Source organism: Sceloporus undulatus, unplaced genomic scaffold (assembly GCF_019175285.1).
Source record: "Sceloporus undulatus isolate JIND9_A2432 ecotype Alabama unplaced genomic scaffold, SceUnd_v1.1 scaffold_14, whole genome shotgun sequence".
In the NCBI taxonomy this organism is placed as follows: Eukaryota; Metazoa; Chordata; class Lepidosauria; order Squamata; family Phrynosomatidae; genus Sceloporus; species Sceloporus undulatus.
Window position 1 is genome coordinate 3,254,755 of NW_024802936.1, and position 22,498 is coordinate 3,277,252.

The window sequence follows — 22,498 nt, forward strand, 5'->3', positions numbered from 1 at the left end:
ATTTCATTCATTATAAATTCATCCTTTTATCTTTTTCACGCGCTCTGTCTATTTTAAATCACTGATCTGCGCTAATGAGAGGCATCCGCAGCGTTTGTTCTCCTGCTTCAATACACTACTCAAACCTTCCTCTCCCCCTGTCTTCTCATCTTTTTCCTCCACTGACTTCGCCAACTACTTCATCACAAAAGTCACTACTATTCGATCTAAAATAGTTCCTCCCGACTTGCCCCTACCACTAACCTCCTGGTACCTTCTACTAATAAACTCTCTGTGTTTCCCCCTGTTTCTCTGGATGAACTCTCTAAGCTGCTAAATTCTTCCAAACCTACTACCTGTTCTCTTGATCCTATTCCCTCCCGTCTCCTAATCTCTATAGCCCCTTCTCTTCTGCCCTCGCTCCTCTATATCTTTAATCTCTCTCTCTCTTTGGGTTCCTTCCCTTCTGACTTCAAACATGCTCTCGTTTCCCCAATTCTGAAGAAACCCTCTCTCGGCCCCTCTTCTTTGTCTAGCTATCGTCCAATTTCTCTTCTTCCTTTTCTTTCTAAGGTCCTAGAACGGGTCGTTTATTCTCGCTGTATTAAGTTTCTTGAAGCCAACTCCATCCTAGACCCCTTCCAATCTGGCTTCCGCCAGAGACAGCCCTCACCAAGATCTCAAATGATCTCTTGCGGGCCAAGGCAAACGGCCTCTACTCTATTCTCATTCTTCTCGATTTGTCTGCAGCCTTTGACACTGTTGATCACTGTCTCCTGGTTGATTTACTTTCTGACCTTGGGTTCGCCAACTCTGCTCTCGACTGGTTTAAATCTTACTTGTCAGATAGATCTTTTGCAGTGGTCACGGGTGGTCAGACTTCATCCTCTGTTCCGCTATCTGTTGGAGTTCCCCAGGGCTCTGTCTTGGGTCCCCTTCTGTTCTCTCTATACACACTGTCTCTAGGTAAACTCATCAGTTCTTTTGGTTTCTCCTATCATTTGTATGCCGACGACACTCAGCTGTATCTCTCCACCCCTGACCTTTCGACGGGGCTTGAACAGCAAGTTTCTTCTTGTCTGACTGCCATCTCTCAGTGGATGCGGCTTCGGCGCTTGAAGCTCAACATGTCTAAGACTGAGCTTCTCGTCTTTCCACCTAAACCCACCCTTCATTATTCCTTTTCTGTTTCTGTCGACGACACTTCTATTCAACCGGTTCATCAAGCCCGCAGTCTTGACTTCATTTTTGACTCTTCTCTGTCATTTATTCCCCAGATCCAGGCCACCGCCAAGACCTGTAGATTCTTTCTCCACAACATTGCCAAGATCTGTCCATTCCTCTCAATCTCTACTGCCAAGACTCTAGTCCATGCCCTAGTGGTTTCGCGACTAGATTATTGTAACCTCCTTCTAACAGGGCTTCCTCTTTCACACCTCCATCCTTTAATATCTGTCCAGTATTCAGCTGCCCGTATTGTCACATCCGCTCGCCGCTTTGACCATGTTTCTCCTCTTTTATCCTCCCTTCATTGGCTCCCCTTCCCCTTTCGCATCCGGTACAAGCTTTTCTTACTGACTTTCAAAGCCCTCCATGGGTTGGCCCCTCCTTACTTATCTGACCTTCTTTCTCCTTACATTCCTACTCGCACCCTCCGCTCTGGTAGTCAGGGTCTCCTGTCACAATGTAGTACTACCACTGCCCCCTCCCGAATTCGTCCCTTCTCGCTTGCTGCCCCTTACTCCTGGAACCTTCTTCCCCCACATGCACACCTCATCACTTCTCTGCCCAGTTTCAAAACTGAATTAAAGACTATATTGTTTAGAGAAGCATTCCCAGAGGTGAGCCCCTCTCTGACCCAGGAAGCCTCCTTCTAACCATCCATCAAGAAGCCAAGCCCTTCCTCCAGTCCATCTGCCTTGGTCCAGGCCTCGGAGGTGGAAAAGATCTGCTGGACCTGATCCTATTCCCCACCACCACTCCCTTCTCCTTTTGTGTCGTGTCTTTTAGATTGTAAGCCTGAGGGCAGGGAACCGTCTGACTTTAAAAAAAAATATTTATGTACAGCGCTGTGTAAACTTACAGCGCTTTATAAATAAAGGTTAATAATAATAATAATAATAATTACTGGTCATATTCATGCAACAATTTAAGCCAGGAATCCTGGCTTCATAAACCACAAAATGTTTAGCATGCTACTACATGCAGCACAGTTACTCATCTCTTAATGAGAGGAGGTAAACAAACCAAGAAGGGATATATTTGTGTGTCATCCAAGCCCAAGATTATATTAAAGGTGACCAAACAAGCCAGGATTATGTTAAGTGTGAACAATAACAAATTCTGAGATAAACTGCTTTGTTTTAACAAAGCAACCCACAATCCCAACAAGTTCTCCCCTTGTTATTGTTGCTGTTTCTGTTTTACCTCCTTAGAAGAAAAAAAGAGCACACAGGCTGTGTATACCACGATGAAGATAATCTGCCTTGGCATTTATTTGTCATTATTCTGGTCTTGAAGAGATGTGCAGATGTTGTCAGGAGACTGCAAGAGGTTAATCACCTCAGGATCTATTAATTTGCTGCTGCAGTATATTGTCACAACACACATATACACACACTAGTTAAAGACATGAAATGAGGGGGAAAATCTAATTGTTTGTTGTTGTCTGTTTATTCAAATTTGTTACTCACTTCCTGAGATTTATACAACTAGATAAACAAAAATGTGCATCATTAATCTGGGTCCCCTCTCCCTGCAAACCATTGTTGCTGATAAACCTTCTAACTTTTGTGATGGCAAATTTCCAATTTTACTTTCCACCTACAGATAAAGAGGGTATGTGTTTGTGTGTATGCATGCACAAGTGCCTTCAAGTCACCTGCTGACTTATGGTGAGCCCCATGAACTTTGATAAAATGGGAGGAAGGCCAGCCAACAGGAACGAGGATATTGCAAGACGCCCTAGCTGGAGTGGAGGCTTCACCACAGTCTGCCGCTGGCACACAGAAACACACATTTTCGTGCTTCAAAAGTCATTTGGCTTAGGTTTATCTTCAAGGCAACACTGGGAGAAGAGGAAAAGTAATGCTATAGCAGTGGTGGTGGTGAGAAGTAGTACAGAGATGAGCACAATATCAGGGGTTCAAGAAACAAATGGCAGCTACCTTTCTTGCTGGGCATCACACTTTTGGAAAAGCATGCCTTTTAAGGGCTATATAAGTCTGAAGGTACACACAGGAGTTGGCAATCTTTTTATACTCCAGTGCACATGCAGTGCATATATATGGGCAGCTGTACATGGGGGATGCCAGTCTTTTAAAGGCTCAGGGAATCAGAGAACCCTCCCTCCTACAGGCAATTTGCCAGGGCAGGGGCAAAGGAAGATGTCCCAGGCCAATGGTTTTCAAAATTTGGCCCTCTAAGCATTTGGGATCTCAGCTCCCAGAAGTTCCAAATATCTGCAGGATCCCAGACTGAGAATCTCATGGCCATAAAAAACCCCAAACAACCAATCAACCAACCAACAGCAACAACAATAATAACTTATTCTTACAGAAATTCCAAACAGATTGACAGAACAACTGAATGAAATTGCCATAGATAGGAGCGCAATAGCACAATTACAAAAAAGTGTTACTGCTTGGCACATGCCACATTATTTGATGATACTTCATTGATTCCTAGGTTCTTGCATTGAGTCCAGATCACGGATGGTTCAATACTTCAGTCAGTAACACCTGGTAGACAGTGAAATTGAGATACTAATAGTAAATAAGCATGCAAGCCTTGCCTTTCTTCTATTTTGTTTCTTAGGTCTAATCTGCACTGCAGAAATAATTCAGTTTGACACTGCTTTAACTGCCTTTAGCATTCTCTGTCTGAGATCTCTGGTGCCACAACAAACAACAAATCCTCAAATTCCATAGCACTAAGCCAAGGCAGTTAAAGCAGCATCAAACTGAATTACCTCTGCAGTGCAGATTAGACTCAACACGTTTAACCTTGTTTTAAATGAGGGATCATTGGGGGTTTGGAGCTTACATTTTGTAATCTGTACATCCCAGGTCTTGTCTGGTTTTTACTTTTGGCACAAGTACCAGTGTTGCTGTAACCATTCTTATGAATTGTTATGAACAATTATGAACAATTCTTACTACTAGTAATGACACTCAAGGCTAAGAAGAGAACAGATATAGAGGCAGTAGGCGTCATCACTGCATAAGACGCCAGTCTGGGTAGCCCTGGAACTCAATGGGATCATGAGGCTCCAACAAAGAGCCTGACTTTGAAACAAAGGATTAAGCAAGTTAGACCATGTCTAACATTGACTTTGTGGCTCCAAGGTTGTTCTCAGCCCCTGGAGCAACAGGTGGCAAAGGTGGAATAACTGGGGGCCCACAGTGGGAGTGAAATCTTCACACAAGACATCAGCATCTGCACTATATTTCCAGGAGGTGATGTCAAGCCAAGGAGGGCCTGAGGCAAACAAGTGGAGGAAAAAAAGCAGAAATCAAGATCCCCATCAAACTACTGTATTCTAGCAGTAACCTATTCAAGAATTTGCTGGAGAGGGATGGGACAGCAAAAAAGAGGAAGAAGTTGAGTAGGCACAGGGATGAAAATGGGATGGTTATTGTGGGGACCTCTGGTGAGCATTCAGACGATAAAGTTTTACCTTGGGAGTGTACATAAATCTATTCCTATTTCTCAAACCTTTCCTGATTTCATTATTGTAATTTAGAAGGGGGATAAAAGAGTTGGAAACCCTTGCTAATGTACAGCTAATCACTTTGAGATCTAATAGTACATCCTGACCTACTTCTGTTGCTCCTGATCTAAATAATGTATCATTTCATGTTTGTGTTGAAATGAAGAGTGTATTTTAACAGACCCTTGTATACGACATCCTCTTTCCTAATCCAGGGACCATGGTAAGATAAAGCTACATGTTCCATTTCAGACAAACACAAAATCCTCTCATAATAGTATAATTCCATTAAAATCATTCAGATCCTAGGATGGCTTTTCCAAAAGGTTTACCGATACTACTGTATCAGAAATGGTAAACCTGTGGACCTCCAGATGTTGGTGGAACCAAATTCCCCCACAAGTCTCCACAATGGTAAGGAATGATGTGAGTATATAGCTCACCGGTATCTGGAAAGCCACAGGCTCTTCACATCTATTCTATATAGTCTATCTAGAACACAGTACACAGGACATTTTAGCTACGGCTGAAATAATAAATTCTTATATAGCAGGTGGTTCACAATAAGCATTTTGTAGATGTATCCATATCTAGAAAGACGTGTAGCAGAAGGCATACTTAAGACAGGATGTTAATAATGACCAGTAACTGTAATCATAGCAACAGTAGGTAGTAATATGCCTTTTCTATATCAACAAAGCAGTAGTTTTAAAATGCAGTCTTCAAAAGCAAGGAAAGCATACAAGCTAATGATGAAAACTAAATACAGTAATCACTTCTACTTCTTTTAACTGAGCAGGATATATTTTTAGTAATAACATTAAAATAATATTCAAACGTACAAAGACATTAATCATAGTAAACAAATAAAGATTTCCTTCATAAAATCAATATTTCAGAGTTAGACTGTCAATCCTTTAATACTTTGTGCCAATAAATAAATATATATCCAACTGCACTTTTATGAAGACATGAATATATCTTCCCTCTAAAAAATATGTCACTTGAGACTCTGAAGAAAGATTACTAGTATCAAAATGTGAATTGCTTGCTATAGTATGAAATACTTCAACATGACTGAGAGCTCCAGAACAAGACTAATACAGGTAATCAATGCTAAATACTGAAGGTTTACCTCTGGTTTTTGTTTTTTTTTAAACCTAACATTCCTTGTCTATTCCAATCTGCAAAACATTTTAATCAATAAAAAAATGTCCCACCAATTATTATTACCTGTTTTAATTAAGAATCTGAGAAACCTAGTACAGTAGCACATCATTCTGAATAAATCATGGATCTTTCTTACTCTTACAGAGTTTGTAACTATGCATCACACAAATGTTACAAGACAAGAAGAAGAAAATCTGATTCCTAGTGAAATGTTCAGCTATGAGAGTTCTATGAAAGCGCACAGTGCACTCTCTCAGTACAAAAGGAGGCTCCAGGGCAGAGGAGTTTTGGTTTTCATACAGAAGTATTCATACAGCAGTTACAGGACTCACTTTCACAGAAGCAATCCCATGATTTAAATAGGATGAATAAGCAGACAGTATACTGCAGAACAGAAATCTTAATTAAAATTAGCAGCTGCTTCCCTCTATTTTCATGACAGTGGAAAACATAAATAAAAAGAAGAATGTCCTGTTGTGTACTTTCAAGACATTTCTGATTTATGACAACCCTACAGTAAAATCACAGTGTATTCTTGGACAGCTTTCTTTAAAAAAAATTATTACCATATAAAAATCCCACATATACACAAGTTTCCCTAGAAGACTTCTCCAACAACATCAAAATGACACAGATCTACTCTCTGCAAACCTATAGCATAAACATAATCATAAAGTCTTCGACTTCACAAATACATAAAGTTTAAAATATGACTTCTTGCTTTGTTCTCATCAGTTAATATGGCATAATAGCTCATTCTTCCAACTAAGAAGCCACAGGGGAGGATTTACTCTGAATTAATTATAATTATGAATTCAAACACAAAATATTAATTCTCACAACATGTTAATATTATCTTTTGATGTCTACCCTGTAAAAAAATTGCAAAAAGGAATCCCTTTTCTTCAGAGGGAGTTTGTCACAGCTAAAAGAGTAGGACTTGCCCAAGGTCTCCATGGTTGAGTGGGGATTCGAACCCTAGTCTCCCAGTCTTCTAATCCAATACTCAAACCACTAAACCATCCTAGAACTACTAGTGACCAAAAAAAGGTAAAAATGTCATCTACGCTAGCCAAAATATTCTGGGCTGCTTCCAGAGTTTTCTGGCTCTGAATCCCCCCCCCCATTACCTGGGCACTCCAAAGCACTGCCAAGAGGTTGTCTACACACAGGTCCCATTGTGCTGCCCACTACCAAAAGCATGGGTCAATCCCTCTGCTGTTGAAAATCAAGAGCTCAACATCACAATGCTGGGCATCTCTTTGTGACCTCAGAGAGAGAGACTCATGCCACTGGTGGCACTTCTGCACAGCATAGTGGGATGCATCTGTAGACAGCCATCTGACATCACTTCAGAGTGCTCCAGGTTTTTCTGAAAAACCCAGAGCAAAAGGAACATTATTTTAAACCGGTTTAAGGTAGGTATGGCCCAAATTCACTGCATAACTGGCCTCATGTCATGAAGACAGCCTGAACTCAAATTGGGGCTTTGGCCCTGAGTCATATGGACAGTGCAAATGGGAGGAAACCAGTTTAAATGGCCCATGTCGACATGCCCCCAGATGATGACGACTTTGGCTAGTGTAAATTGACAGCACTCTAGAAGTTGTAAACATTTTGCTACTTCATAGCCACCCTGCCCCACTTTTGATTGCTCTACATGATATTTTTATTCTGCTTTGCGACAAGGGTATGCAATGTCCTATTCTTTCATTATTCTTGTCTTCTACTACAGGATGAATCTCCTTTATCTGGAATTTTGAAATGCAAAATACTGTACTCTAAAATCAAAACTTTTTTCATGGCTGGCTGAAGTGGTGACACCTTTACTTTCTGATGTACACAAACTTTGTTTCATGGACAAAATTATTAAAAATATTGTATAAAACTACCCTCAGGTTAGATTTATATGGTGCATATAAATAAATTTTGTGTCTAAAGTTATGTTTCATCTCCACAATATCTCATTATGTACATATTTGAAAATACAGGAATTCCAAAATCCAAAAAAAAAAACAAAACAAACAAACAAACAAAAAACAAAACACAAAGCACTTTTGGTCCCAAACATTTTGGATAAGGGTAATTCGACCTATGCAAATAAAGAGTGCCATTAGATTCTGATATCCAATTATGTGTCAAGTCTTTAACATCATCCACATAAAGCATAACATACAAGCATTCTGGACTACCTAAGACCAGAACAATTTGTTTATTACTGGAGTCAAGTAGAAAGAACAATAACACAGCAAGGTCTGATTAGGCTTTGCACATAAAGCTAATCAGACTGCATTACATGATAGAATCAACTGATATTTAATCATGTGCTCATTTCACAAATAATCTAACACTTTATCTTATTTTAACCTCAGCCTTAGCAACCTGGTATCAAGATAATTTTCTAAGGGTAATCTTTAGCTTGAAATGCAAGTTCTTTAGATTTTTTTAGCTGGGTAAAATTCTATTACTGAAACACTAGATGGAGCCAGTCTCCCAAAACTGAAGACAATAACATCTGCAATGTGACTTTAGTTCTTACAACCTATATTGTTCACAAACTTATCTTGTATTTTTTTTTAAAAAAACATACAAATTAGTTATTGAAAACTTCAGCAACAAGAGGTCCTCAGAAATCCAGAAAGGGCTTAGTCACCTAGCTCTGAGTCCCCTAGCTACAATTTTTTAAAAATAATTATCTTAGAGACATGTTCATTGCTGTCTGATTTTGTGTCATAAAGACCACAAATTTAACATTTATGAATGCTTTAAAATCTTTTAAACTCTTCTGTCTGTAACAATTTTTTCTGTCTCCTATTTCCTTTTGAGGCCAGTTGGTTTCAGTCCCATCACTATCACAGGCAGGTATGCCAGCAGAAATTTCAGAATACCGATCAGCATTTCAAAGTACAGTGGACCACTGTTATACGCTGGGGTTTGGTTCCAAGATCCCCTGCGTATAACAAAATCTGTGGATGCTCAAATGCCATTAAATATAATGACATAGCAAATGGTGTCCCTTATAAAAAATGGAAAATCAAGGTTTGATATTTGAAATTTATACTTTTTTGGCACATTTTCAAACCGTGGATGCTTGAATCCATGTATAAAAGCTCAGTCTATAAGAAGGGCTGACTGTATTTCCTCCCAAACATTTCCTAATTGGACTTCAAAAGAAAATATGATCTAGCATGTTCTGCATTTATTAAATGTAAAATACTAATTTATACAGGCACGAACCACCACCTTTCAGCGCCTCAGTATCCGACTCCTCTCTCCTTCAACAGTTTCGAATGACGGACAAGTTGTGTTAATTTGACGAGGGGTCCACTCTTTTGTCAGTTGCCTACAGAAAGAGCAGACCCTTCCTTGAATTATGGAAGTTGTCTGTGTAATACACAAGTTGAAAAAGCAGGATTAGTCAATGAACTTCTAGTTGAACTTCCTCTGACAGATAATTATGTGTATTGGTATTTAAGCAATATTTATACATATATTTACTTATTTTACGAGTTTTGTTATTATATATAGTATTTGTATGCTGTATTTTGTTGTTCTTATGCTGGTCTCTCCCTGTAATAAATATTTGTCCAGACTTTTGTCAGTTTTTCTTCCTATAGACTGCTCATCCAGCATCCTATTCCCCGCTTTCTCCTCCAGCCCTCTGGTGTCTCCCTGGTCAGCTGTATGGCTCTGCAAAAGGGTACTGCACCAGGAGAAAGAAGGGAAAGGCATGAGAAGGAGAGAATGAAGCAAACAGGCAGGAGGGAGGGAGGGTTGAGAAGGCAGGAAAAAGGCTTGGAGCAAGCTGGGAGGCTTCTTTTGCCTTGCTTTGCCTTTGTGTAGAAGCATGTCATGATTTAGGCCCCAGACCCACATAGGAAGGGGTGAGGCCTGTTTCCTGCACAACAAGAGCAAGGCTTTTCTCTTCCCTCCCACCACTGCAGGAAAAGAATCTGAACATCTTCAAATCTGACCTCTGTGGTAAATGAATTCAAGGGTCATCTAGTCTGACCCATGTGGTGAAAAGCCCAAGGGTTATCTAATCTGGGCCCTGAGGGAAAGGAATCTGAAGGTCACTTACTCCAACCCTTGCAGGAAATAAAACTCAGGGCCAACTAGTCCGATCCATGTAATATAGAAATACAGTGTGTTAGTATAGTTAATTTGTACAGTGTGTTCATTTAGCTTTTGCCTGCATTCAAGTTATATATAGTATGTTATTTATATTTTTAGTAGCCAAAATGTCTTTGCAGGCTAAAACAACCTGAGTTCCATTTTTCAACCAATTCTTGGCTGAAAATAAAAATAATAATTGTAAGCCATTCTGATAGACTTTAGGGCTGAAGGGCGGGGTAGAAATACCATAAATAAGTTCTGCAGTACCTGCCTTGTCAGATAACCGGGGGCTTCCTACACTTTGGGGGAATAAAGGTCATTTGCATGAAGAAAGTCTGCAGTCCTAACTGTTTGGATCTATTTGCAGGTAGATTACCTGGGCTTGCTAGACAAGTGGTTAATGGCTGCTGTAGGAGTTTTCTTAATATGCCACTATAGCAAAATAATTATTCATGCAATACAGAGAAAATTAAAAGTCTATTATTTAGTCCCAAACAGGGCTATCACTTCCTGCTACTGGATATAAACTCAGTTATCAAGTAAATGTATTTCCAAAGCAGATGGCCTCTATCCCGATCTGCAGCATGCAAAGTACAAATAGAAAGCAGTAGCAGATAACCCTTACTCATTTCTCAGTCATTTTTGATGGGATGATATAATTTATTAGCCCATTTGTCAATTGAGGAGGATGATAAAGTCATTGAAAGCCAGTCAAGGATTCAATAAACAATTCAAGTTCTACTTCTGCTGACAGATGTACTACCACTGCAAATTACACCAACCTTTGAACTGAAAAGCCACTGACCTCTGTGACAGTTTCTGTAAAAGGTCTGTGCATCTAGTGCAATCAAGATTAAGATAAACCTGGATGTAGTTAACTAGTATCGCCTACTTCCAGAAAAAAACATCAAGTCAGGGAAAAAGCATCTACAGTCCAGTCCTATTTTGCATTTATGCAGATCTCTCTGGCCTAAATACAACTGTTAGTCCCAACTAGAGTAGATCCTTTGAATCACTGAGAGTGTGCTAAGGTAACATGTACTTAAGTTCTAATTTGTTCAATGGGTTTACTTGCTGGACCTAGCTAGTAAGATTGTAAGTCATTGCACAGGAACCAAAGAAATCCAATGCAGCTGAATCAGATACAGAAAAACCGCTGGCTCCAAACCACTGGCACCGGGTGACATTTACCACAGGAATGCCACTGCCCATTATTTCTGGAATATCATCAAGGTGAGGAATAAGTGGCAAAGTAGCCAACACTTCCTAACTCCCCCAAAGCTGAGCATAGAATAATAGAATCAAGGAGTTGGAAGAGACCGCAAGGTCCATCCAGTCCAACCCCCTGCCATGCAGGAAATCGCAATCAAAGAGAGATGGCCATCCAGCTTCTGTTTAAAGACCTCTAAGGAAGGAGACTCCACTACACTCCAAGGGAGTGTGTTCTACTATTGAACAGCCCTTACCATCAGGAAGTTACTCCTAATATTGAGGTGGAATCTCTTTTTCTGTAGCTTGTATCCACTGTTACAATGGTCCTGTTCTCTGGAGCAGCAGAAAACCAGCATGCTCCCTCCTCAATGTCACACCCCCCAAATAAAGAGGGCTATGATATCACCCCTTAACCATTTCTTCTCTAAGCTAAACATAACCACCTTCCTAAATCGTTCCTCATAGGGCATGGTTTCCAGACCCTTCACGTTTTAGTTGCCCTCCTTTGGACATGCTCCAGTTTCTCAACTTCCTTTTTGAATTGTGGTGCCTTGAACTGGACACAGTTTTCTAGGTGGGTCCTGACCAAAGCAGAATAGAGTGGCATTATTACTTCCCTTGATCTAGGGACTATACTTCTATTGGTGCAGCTGCAAATCACACTAGTCTTTTTAGCTGCCTCATCATACTGTTGACTCATGTTCAACTTGTGGTCTACTTGGACTCCTAGATCCCTTTTACACATAGTCTCGTTGAGCCAGGTGTCCCCCATCCTATATCTGTGCTTTTCATTTTTCCACCCTAAGTGCAGTACTTTGCCTTTCTTCATGTTGAATTTCATTTTGTTACCTTTGGCCCAACTTTTAAGTCTATTCAGGTCATTTTGAATTTTGATCCTGTCCTCTGGAGTATTAGCTCCTCCTCCTAATTTGGTGTCATCTGCAAATTTGATAAGTATGCCCCCAATTCTTTCATCCAAGTCATTCATAAGATGTTGAATAGCACTGGGCCCAGGACAGAACCCTGTGGTACCCCACTGGTCACTTCTCTCCAGAATGAAAAGGAGCCATTGTTGAACACCCTTTGGGTTCGGCTGCTCAGCCAATTACAAATCTATTTATCAGTTACTTTATCTAACTCACATTTTACCAGCCTGTTTGTAGGAATGTGATGGGGGACCTTGTCGAAGGCCTTACTGAAATCAAGATATGCTATATCCATAACATTCCCTTCATCTACCAAGCTGGTAATTTCATTTAAAAAAGAGAGAGAAATCAGATTTTTCTGGCATGACTTTTTTCTCTGAAACCCATGTTGACTTTTTGTGATTATGCCATTGCCTTCTAGATATTCACAGACTCTCTATTTAATGATCTGCTCTAGAATCTTTCCTGATACTAATGTCAGACTATCTGGCTATAATTGTTGGGATCCTCTCCCCCCCCCCCCCCTTTTGAAGATGGGGACAACTGTGGCCTCTGTAGGGCTTTTGTAGCAGCTAGTGGCAACAAGCAGCTGATGAGGAACTTCAGCAGAGGCAATCCTCACCAGAGTTAAGCAACACTTTAGAGACAACCCCATCATCATTGTCTTCACTAGGAGGGTGCACACTGCACCGGATTACACTCCAGAGGGAATGTACACTCAGGAGGGGCTGGCATGGCTACTGAGTGAGTGGGAAAGAGTGTCATGTCCCTTTCTCACTTGCCCAGCAGCCACACAAGACCCCCCAAATGCCTTCCAGAGGCCACAGTACCACCCTTGCAAGCACTGGGTGGTGCTGGTGGGAAGTGTCTTTCGTCTAGGGTCAGGCATAGCTGCTCTCCTGAGCAACTGAACCAGACCCCAAATGCCCATCTGGAGGCTGAAGCATACCTGTTCTCCCAGCAGCAGTCTTGCAAGATGGTGGCAGGCTGGCCAGGCAGCAGGCAAGCAAGGCATTGGAAGGACGGGAGGGGCAGCAGAGCCTTCCACCACCACCTTCCCTGCTGCCTCCCTGCTTCCCCACACGCACCGGGTGACACCAACCACAGGGATGCCATTACCCATCATTTCTAAAACACCATCAAGATAAGGAATAAGGGGAGAAGTAGCCAATACTTCTTAAATAAGAAGTGCTGATCAGTCAAGTGTCTGGCCACTCAAGAACAGGAATGCTATAAATTCCACAATAGCTGCTATGAGTTTATGTTGTTTACAAATGTTCTCCTTGGCTTGGTGCTCACTGCTTGTTTAGATTCTAGATCTATGGACTCTCTGTCCTTCCCTTTTGGCTTTGGCTATCGTGACTGCTGGCTTCTCGTACCGGCTTCCAGAATGAATGAGAACTTGTTCCTGTACCCTCCTTCAACCTCAGTAAACTCCCTTGCTTACCTCTGTGTGAACCAGACTGGCTTGACTCATCCATAACTGCTTCTCCATACTGTAGCTGGGATCTCCTGTCCATAGGCATGGGGCAAGTTGGGACTAGCAATTAGAACCAGGCCCAGGTTCAGTGGACTTACTCTTAGTAACTGGATAAAGCACTGTAGCCAGAGTTTTCCATGGAGAGGACTGAAAGGGTAGAAATGGAGGAATGTGACCCCATAACTTCAGTCCACAGTAATACAACCAACTGACAGGCCATTTTCCTTTTTTTACTGACCAATTTAAAACAGATGAAACAAATGATCAGATCCTGTGTGCACCACATGGTTAGTACTTTTCTTGAAGCACCAGTTGTAATAGAAGAACTAATATGCAGTCATCTCAGAACATAAATATATGTCTCCAGAAACAAAATTCTCTAAGAAGAGAAAGAGGTATCAAATTTAATTATTGTTTTAAAAGATGAACAAAAACAGTTTTCATTTGCTGCATTTTCTGGGACACAGGGAAACAGCAAAACAGTAGTTAGTGGATTATACCTAATACAACAGGCATGAATTTGAAACAAACCACCTGTGTTTCAAGGAAGGTGTTTTAGCAAACTATACCCTTAAGTTACCTCCAAATGATTTCAGACAAACACAAAGTACCTTGGACTGCACAACAATATATACAAGGTGGGCTAATATGTAGGCTGCAAATACAAGAGGATTTACATAGTTCTAATATTTTGCTTCAGCTGTGATTCCCTCACATCATGTTAGAGTCCTAAATAATGCAAGTGAGAGCTTATGCCAGCATACAGATAAAATCAATTTCAAACAGTTTAAAGTGGTGAGAACTAATTTAACAATTTAAATAGTCTTAAAACACATAGAGCTGTTTAAACAATTTAAAACGATGTATCCATACAGGTATGGACAAGACCTTTATATTCCAAAGACTTCAATTGAACGATTGTATTTTAACTTGGCACAAGAGCGAAGCCAACATCAGCCTCAATCTCCAAAGGGAGGACATTCCATGTGTGAGATGCCCAAATGAGAAGACTCCCTCTCATTTCCCAACAAAGTTCACTGTGTCCCACTGGTGAGACAGGAATAGAGAGCCCTTCCAGCACAGGCAACTGCTCTTAGCAATAGTGCTGCTGCCACCACTATAATTATTATTACTACGACTACTACTATTATGATTACTTCTATCCCACCTTTTCCTAGTTGAGGACTGAAATCGACTCAAGCCAAATTAAAACAACAACAACAATATAGTTAAGAATCCACAAGATACAATAGTTAAGATAAGATTAAAGAATCAGAAAATTAAAGCCAAATCAAAACATATACCATTAAAATGCACACACAGACCAGCACAACAATCAGCAAGATTCAACACATTATTTGGTGAGACAGGCCTAATATAATCAATTACCAGTGCTGTCAAAAAAAAGAAAAGTCTTAATTTGTCTGCAAAAAGAAAGTAGGCATGCTAAGCAAGTGCTTCATGTTTCTACTTAGTTTATCTACCCTACCACCACCACCACCAACAACAACAACACTGAATAGCCACAGCAGGAGAGCTGGTGGCACAGTGGTTAAATGCCAGTAAGGCACAGCCACAAAATTGTGAGTTCGATCACAGGCAGGGCTCCAGGATCCACTCAGCCCTCCATCCTTTTTTAGGTCAGTAAAATGAGTACCCAGCTTGTTGGGGGGCAATTGGCTTGCACACTGTAAACCACCTGGGGAATGCTAGTTCACTGACAAGCAGAAAAGAAATGTACTCGCTATGGCTATTGTTATGTTTTCCTGATATCTAGTAAGTGTCCCTAACTAGCAAGCACCCAAAGAGAACACAGGAAAGAGAGAATATAAGGAATTGGATATAACAGGTGAAAAAAGAAGATTTCTAGTGCAGAAGGGCAGTTAATTACCTCAGACAAGCCAAACATCTCCAGTGCTTGGTCACAATTATCCCTCTGTTTGTCACTGCTTTGCACTTTTACTATCATAGGTTTATGTTATCATCACCGACACAAACAAATTTTGAAAAAATGGGAGCAGAGGCAGTTTTGATGCAAACCCTTTCTTCATCGTTGTCAGGGTAAAAGCAAAGTACTACATAAACAAATGGGGGCAGAGATGCTGTCAGGACAAAAGGGAAAATATTCACTAACCTCCCATCTGATAAAACATAGTGTTAGTTCTGCAATTAGGTGAATGAATAAGGAAAGAAAACAAGCCACATGGTAATGTGTGCCACAGTGTTCTGATTCCTTTAGGCAAACAAATTTGGGGGCATGGGGGTTGAAATCTTTCTTCACCTGCAACCTCTCAGCTCCATGCAGCATCACCTTTGGAGCTGAAAATACTGCTTCTGTTACACTCTGAAATCCACTTCCCCATCATGGTTCTGTTTTCCACAATAAGGTTCAGTTGCCTGAAAGATGGGGTTTACCCCTTATCATAGAACACAAGGACCTAAGAACAGTCCAGTTCCCATTGCTAAAAGAAGTGAAGGCCTTTAGTTTCAGGAGAAAGGGCAGGTTTGTACAAAACATTCTTTACATTATCGTTTAAGGTTGTCGGGCTTTTTTCTTAGCACCTACAATGCTCCACTGACCTTATGAATCAATTGTTTCCTCATTCTGCTGACACATGAAGTGTGAGCTATAGCTTGCAGTTTCTTTCCAAACAGCCCCATTTAACTACTTCCTTATCATGAACATCTTCCTGTGCAAGTATAATTTAGAAACCTTTGCCACTGTAATTTTCTGTGCTTCATTCCCTTTAAAGCGAAGTCTTTACGTGACAAACTACTCATTCATCAGCACTATTATCCCTCTAGCAACTCAAAATGAGCAACCATGGTTTAAACACAAAAAGGAGATACAAGAGGAAACAATGGAATGATAAAGAGGAATATGAAATTATAAATGATGATATAACAGGATTTGAAAAACTCCTTGAATGTGATTTGTCTACTGCATCAAATTAACAAACATGGAAAATACACCTGAAAAGCAATTCTCGGGCAAACAAATCGGAATATGTATTAAAAGGAGGCAAGACACCTGGTGTATTCATTTTCACTATGTGCCTTCATCGATTCCTACTTATGGTGACCTCCTTTCTTGATAAGATTTATTCAGAGGAGGCTTGCCATTGCCCTCCTCTAAGACTGTGACAGCATGACTTGCCTAGTGCGGTTTCCATGCAGAGTGGGTATTTGAACATTTATATCTTGATGTCTTAGTCCAATTTCTAAACCTCTGCACCATTTGGGGTGTTAATTGTTCACAATGCGGTAATCTGTACTGGCCAAAGAAAATGGCCTCTAACTGCTTTGAAGGCAGACTGTTTAGATGGCACACAAGACAAGAACAGGTGGAAAGTGAAAAAAGCCATGCTTTGGGGCTAAAAATCAGAGCAAAAAGAAGTTGGGATACTTCAACTCAAGGTAGAAAATATGTATCATCGCACCAGCATATAAACACCCAGCACCAGTATAGGACTGCAGCAAAGCAAGAAGATATACAGTAATTGCAACATACACAATCCACACAATGCAACAGGGGGCATGGGGTGAAGGGAGATGAAGGGGGCATGTATGGGGGGGGGCTCTCAATGATTGCATTTTGTAATGTATCACTGGGCACACCAATGCACATGTATGACTGTATGGCTGGTCGTACAGGCAGGTGTCCAATGAAATGGCATTTGGGCAGGAAGAGGGTGGTAAATGGGTCACAGGTGGTGGTGTTTGTGTGATGGTCTGCATGCATGGTGGGGAGGTAATGAAAGAAAAGTAACTGTGTAACATGGCTTGATGCCATGTGGTGCAGACAGTCTGTGGGTGTTCGGCCTGCCTAGGGAGCGGGTGGTGTAGGGTTTCAATCCACTTTCAGAAAATCTAGGATCAAGCCGCTTGTTTCTGCCCATCTGCTCTGCCCCAATATATAAGTTCTATTTCCTGAAAAATTCTGAAACAAAAATCTTTATAGTTTTTTGTGGGTTTTTCGGGCTATGTGGCCATGTTCTAGAAGAGTTTCTTCCTAATGTTTCGCCAGCATCTGTGGCTGGTATACTTTTTTCTGAAGCTCTGCCACTGATTGTGTGGCCAGATACTGGTCAAAAAAGTAAGCATTACAAATTTAGTTCATATGAGAGTGAGAAAGAGAGAGGGAGGGAGAGAGTTGTTTTTCCAAAGTAATTATTAAAACACTGCAAATCAGAAAAAGAGATAGGAATTAACACAGAATGTGTTCTATTCTAACATCTAAATTTACTAGATTTCAAGAAGCAAATGGAGTGAGACACCCTAATGTTAGTGTGTACAATGAGAACAGGTTCTGCCTATTTGCATTTCCAACCAATTTAAATTTAGAAATTTACGGGTAAACATCAGTACTCTGAATTGAAACCAGAATCAACAGGCAATTAGTGAAGCTGCCTTATGGTTTTTTTTTTTTTAAAGATTAGTGAGATATGATCTGTGCAAGCAAAGCATTTCAAAACTCTGCACACTGCATTCAGCACTATCTGAAACTTCCAAAACATTTTAAAGGGGAGTATAATGTACTGCAGCCATCTAGAAGGGATATTATCAGTTGATGGATAACCATTGCCACCACGGATAACACCATGCTACAGAAACGGCTGAGTTTCCTGAGAAACAACTGGACCAGAGAGCATTGCTAGGCTCCATGTGTATTATTTCAGTGGAAATGCAGCTCCAGTTGGTTAAATACAACACTTTCAACTACACAAGCAGCTACACAGGATCAGAGTCTTGCCCTGGATTAAACATTAGTTTATTGGGCCTCATTAATCTCCTCACCAAATTCATGCACTGATTCAGTACTTCTAGGGCTTGATTCAGGTGACAAGAAGATTAAAAGCTGGGTGCAATCAGCATGCTACTGTCATTTCACTCCAGAATACTCTTCTAGACATTTCACATATATTAAAAAGCAAAAAAAAAAAAAAAAATAAAAATAAAAAATAAAAAATAAAAAAAATTAAAGCTTGCAGCATGTTATAGCATAAACACCAAGTAGCTGCACAGAGGTTTCCCCAAATGCAACCCTTGATCCTGCAAGTAAGAGCAGAATTACTCCCGATACTGTGCCATCAACATTATCCCAACTCACAGAGCTGTTCCAGTGGGCTACAGTTGTCATAAGCTGTCATGAAGAAAAGGAGACTCAGTAAAGTCTCACTCCATCCTCCTCTCCTGTAGCAGTGTCATGTCTTTTAGATTGTAAGCCTGAGGGCAGGGAACCGTCTAATTAAAAATAATAATTGTAAGCCGCTCTGATAGCCTTTAGGGCTGAAGGGTGGGGTATTAATAAATAAATAAATAAAACAGCAAAATGGCAAACACAGGTCAAAAACATACTGCAGAAATAATCCAGTTTGAGCCCGCTTTAACTGCCGTGGATCAACGCTAAGGAATTCTGAGAACTGTAGTTTTGTGCGACATCGAGCCTTCTCTGTCAGAGAGTTCTGGTGCCACAATAATCTACATTTCTCAGGATTCCCTAGCACTGAGCCAGGGCAGTTAAAGCCACCGTTGTTTTTTGTCTTAAAACCAGGCCTATGGTTGAGCTGATGTAGTTCCTGCATAGATATACCATTTCTTTCAAGAGAAATAGAAGTTGAACTGCACTCACCCATTCAAACACCTTCTACAAAAAGGAGATATTTGTGGCTGGACAATTATTGTTGCCACTACTCAGGTTAAAGGAAGCTTTCCACGAGGAAGCACTTGCACTACTGCCTCCATCAAGCTGACAAGGACCACTTCCATCTATCCACCCATCATTTTATTTATCTTCCACTTTCTCCCAGACAGAGACTCATGGCAGCTTGTTGCAAAAAAAGGCATAAAAATAATAAAAACACATATAGTTAAAACATGCACAAAATTAAAACAATATTAAATAACAACAGAAATAAAACAATTAAAATTCCACAAAGATAAACCCATACAGCACTATAAAATCCCTTTGTTTAAAAAAATCACTTTTTCAAAGGCTCACTAGAAAAGGACTTAACCTGCTGTGGAAAGGACAAGGAAGAGGGAACCACCCTAGCTTCCCTAGGGAAGGAGTTCCAAAGTGTGGGAGCTTCTCCCACATTCCCATCAATCATGCCTGTGAATGGGCCCAAATAGACAGGCCAACATAAAGCTGCTTCGGGTCACTTTGGAAGTGTGCTGTTTAAATGATGCATGCATCCTAAGTGGCCGGAAGCCACGCCAAAGCCATACTCCAGTCCTAAGGACTGGAGCGCAGCTTTGGCACAGCTTCTGGCCACTTAAGATGTGTCATTTAAACAGCATGCCTCCAAAGTGACCCAAAGCAGCTTTATTTTGGCCTGTCTGTTTGGGCCCGAAAGCAATAGCAAGTACTGTACATTTCTATACCACTTATCAGTGCACTTAAGCACTCCCTAAACGGTTTACAAAGTGTAAGCTAATTGCCCCCAACAATCTGGGTACCGATTTTAGCCACCTCAGAAGAATGCAAGCCTGAGTTGGGCTTGAGCCCTTTCGCCGGTAGTGAACTTGCAAACTTATGGTTTGTGAGTGAGTGGCTGCAGTACAGACATTTAACCACTGCACCACCAGGTAAAGGTGGTGGGACAATGGACCTTATCACACGTGGGGGGAGGGGGGTTTGCAGCTCAGATCCACAGTCACTCCTGTTCTAGCAATGCAAAGCGTGATGTTTTTTCATACCAGATCCAGAGTCACTCCTGTCTAGCAATGCGAATTAAGGTTAAAACGTGATGTTTTACCACACCTGGTTGCCTTTCTATTGCTCTTCCGAATTGAGGGGGAAGTGAAGTCACTTCAATTCCAAGCAAGTCACATGATGCGGATTCAAGAAAAGCAGAGTGAGTGCACATTGTATTACCACACCAGAGCATACTTTGAGGGTTCAACGATTCGAATCGGCACCCTTGCACATGCTCAGTGGGGCTATGGACGCTACCCTCCTTCTCTGCCTCCTCCTTAGCTGTCATCCTTCATCGGGGTCTAGGAGAAAGCAGGGGATGATGGGATTGGTGGCAGGCTGAAGGAGGGGAGCAGATTGGGGTCTACGAGAAGGCAGGGGATGATGGGATTGGTAGCAGGCTGAATGGAGCAGATCGGGGTCTAGGAGAAGGCAGGGGATGATGGGATAGGTGGCAGGGTGAAAGAGGGGAGCAGATCGGGGTCTAGGAGAAGGCAGGGGATGATGGGATTGTTGGCAGGCTGAAGGAGGGGAGGAGATCGGGGTTTAGGAGAAGGCAGGGGATGATGGGATAGGTGGCAGGGTGAAAGAAGGGAGCAGATCGGGGTCTAGGAGAAGGCAGGGGATGATGGGATAGGCGGCAGGGTGAAGGAGGGGAGCAGATTGGGGTCTAGGAGGACGTAGCGGATGATGGGATTGGCTGGTTGGCAGAGAGGAGGAGATGGCATGAAGCAGGAGGAGGGGGATGACGGAGCAGGACACAGTGGACCAAGGGGGGTGACATCGGAGTGGTTTTCCACACCAGACCAATTCGCAGTGCAATCGAAGTGAGCCTGGAAGCGAATTCTGTGAAGTCACTTTTTTTCTGGTTTTACCAAAATGAGGAGTCACTTTGGAATCACTGCGGAAGCACCTCGCAAGGAGCTCCTATAGAAAGGAATGGCATCTGATAACACATTCACTTTACAATATGAATGCGCATCATTGGAAGTGCAGTCAAATCGGAACTGAGCTGGAAAATCTCCAAAAAGCTCTGTGTGATATACTCCAATGAGAAGTGCCTCCCTTGCAGATCTTAAAGCTCAGGAAGGTTCATATGGGGAAATATCTCTCTCTCTCTCTCTCTCTCTCTCTCTCTAAGTTATTCATTTGTTCCTGGAACCATTCAGGCAATCCACCACTGCTAGATGCAACCATCCATGATACAGGCAACCATACCACTCCTGGTGTCTTACAGCATATAGCTACAACATGCACAACTCATCCCAAAAACTTGGATTGGACAATTCTCTATTAACACTGCAGACTATCTCAACTGCAGCTACTGTATTTATTTTGTGTGAACATGTACTTAAAAAGTAAAACCTTCCATATACACTCGTGTTCAAGTCGATCTCATGTATAAGTTGAGGGAAGGTTTTAGGGTCAAAAACATGGATACTGTACTGATATGACCAGTGACTAAGTCAAGGGTAAAATTTAGGGGCATGTAACAAAGGATGTAAAGGAGGAAACACCACTTCCCTCCCTATTTTTCTTCTCTGGGCCTCTCCCAACCAGCTAATACCACCTCTCCTTAGTGCTGGAGGAGGAGGTTTTAACATCAGGTTGGGAAGGGAAGAAAATGCAATTAAATGGTTGTTTGGTGAACAGAACGTTTTTTAACATTGGATTGGGATGTTAAATCCTTTGGGATGTTAAACCCTTTTAACATCCGAATCTGATGTGCACTCCTGCATGGACAGCTCTTTCAGAAATCATTGTTGAGGCACATTTGATGGTGCTTCTTTCAGGACCATCTAAGTATTACCACTGTATTGACTTGTATATAAGTCAACCAAGAATTTTAGGGACAATTTTGGGGCATAATTTTTTTGTCTTATAGTCGAGTATATACAATATATTGAACAAATATTATATTTCATATAAAGGCCATGCCTCTACCGTCTATATCATACCTGGCAATTTGAGTGGGGGGGGGAGTTAAATTTTTATGTCAGCATCTTACAACTCCATGTTTTAGGTAGGAATTGCTATATCACAATTTAAGGAGGTTAATTCTCCTTAATTTTAGTGGAAAATTTAAATTTTTATTTTTAGATCTTTCAGGGGTGACTGCACTTTTCAGTTATCCCAGTGATCACAACAGAGGTAGAAATACATAGCAGCAAAAGCCATAAAACTAAAACCATATTTTCCCACTA

At 41.2% G+C, this 22,498-nt stretch overlaps 1 protein-coding gene across 2 annotated transcripts in view; it reads right to left on the reverse strand.

The window, feature by feature from the left end:
- LOC121917300 (band 4.1-like protein 3) overlaps positions 1 to 22,498 on the reverse strand; it is a 196,673-nt gene that overhangs the window by 142,179 nt on the left and 31,996 nt on the right. The window contains exon 2 of one of the 2 annotated variants that reach the window (XM_042443128.1): positions 9,098 to 9,225. The gene's annotated coding sequence lies outside the window, so the exon portion shown is untranslated. Of the gene's footprint in view, positions 1 to 9,097; positions 9,226 to 22,498 lie in introns of those variants that run through there. The other variant, XM_042443127.1, reaches the window with a different exon arrangement.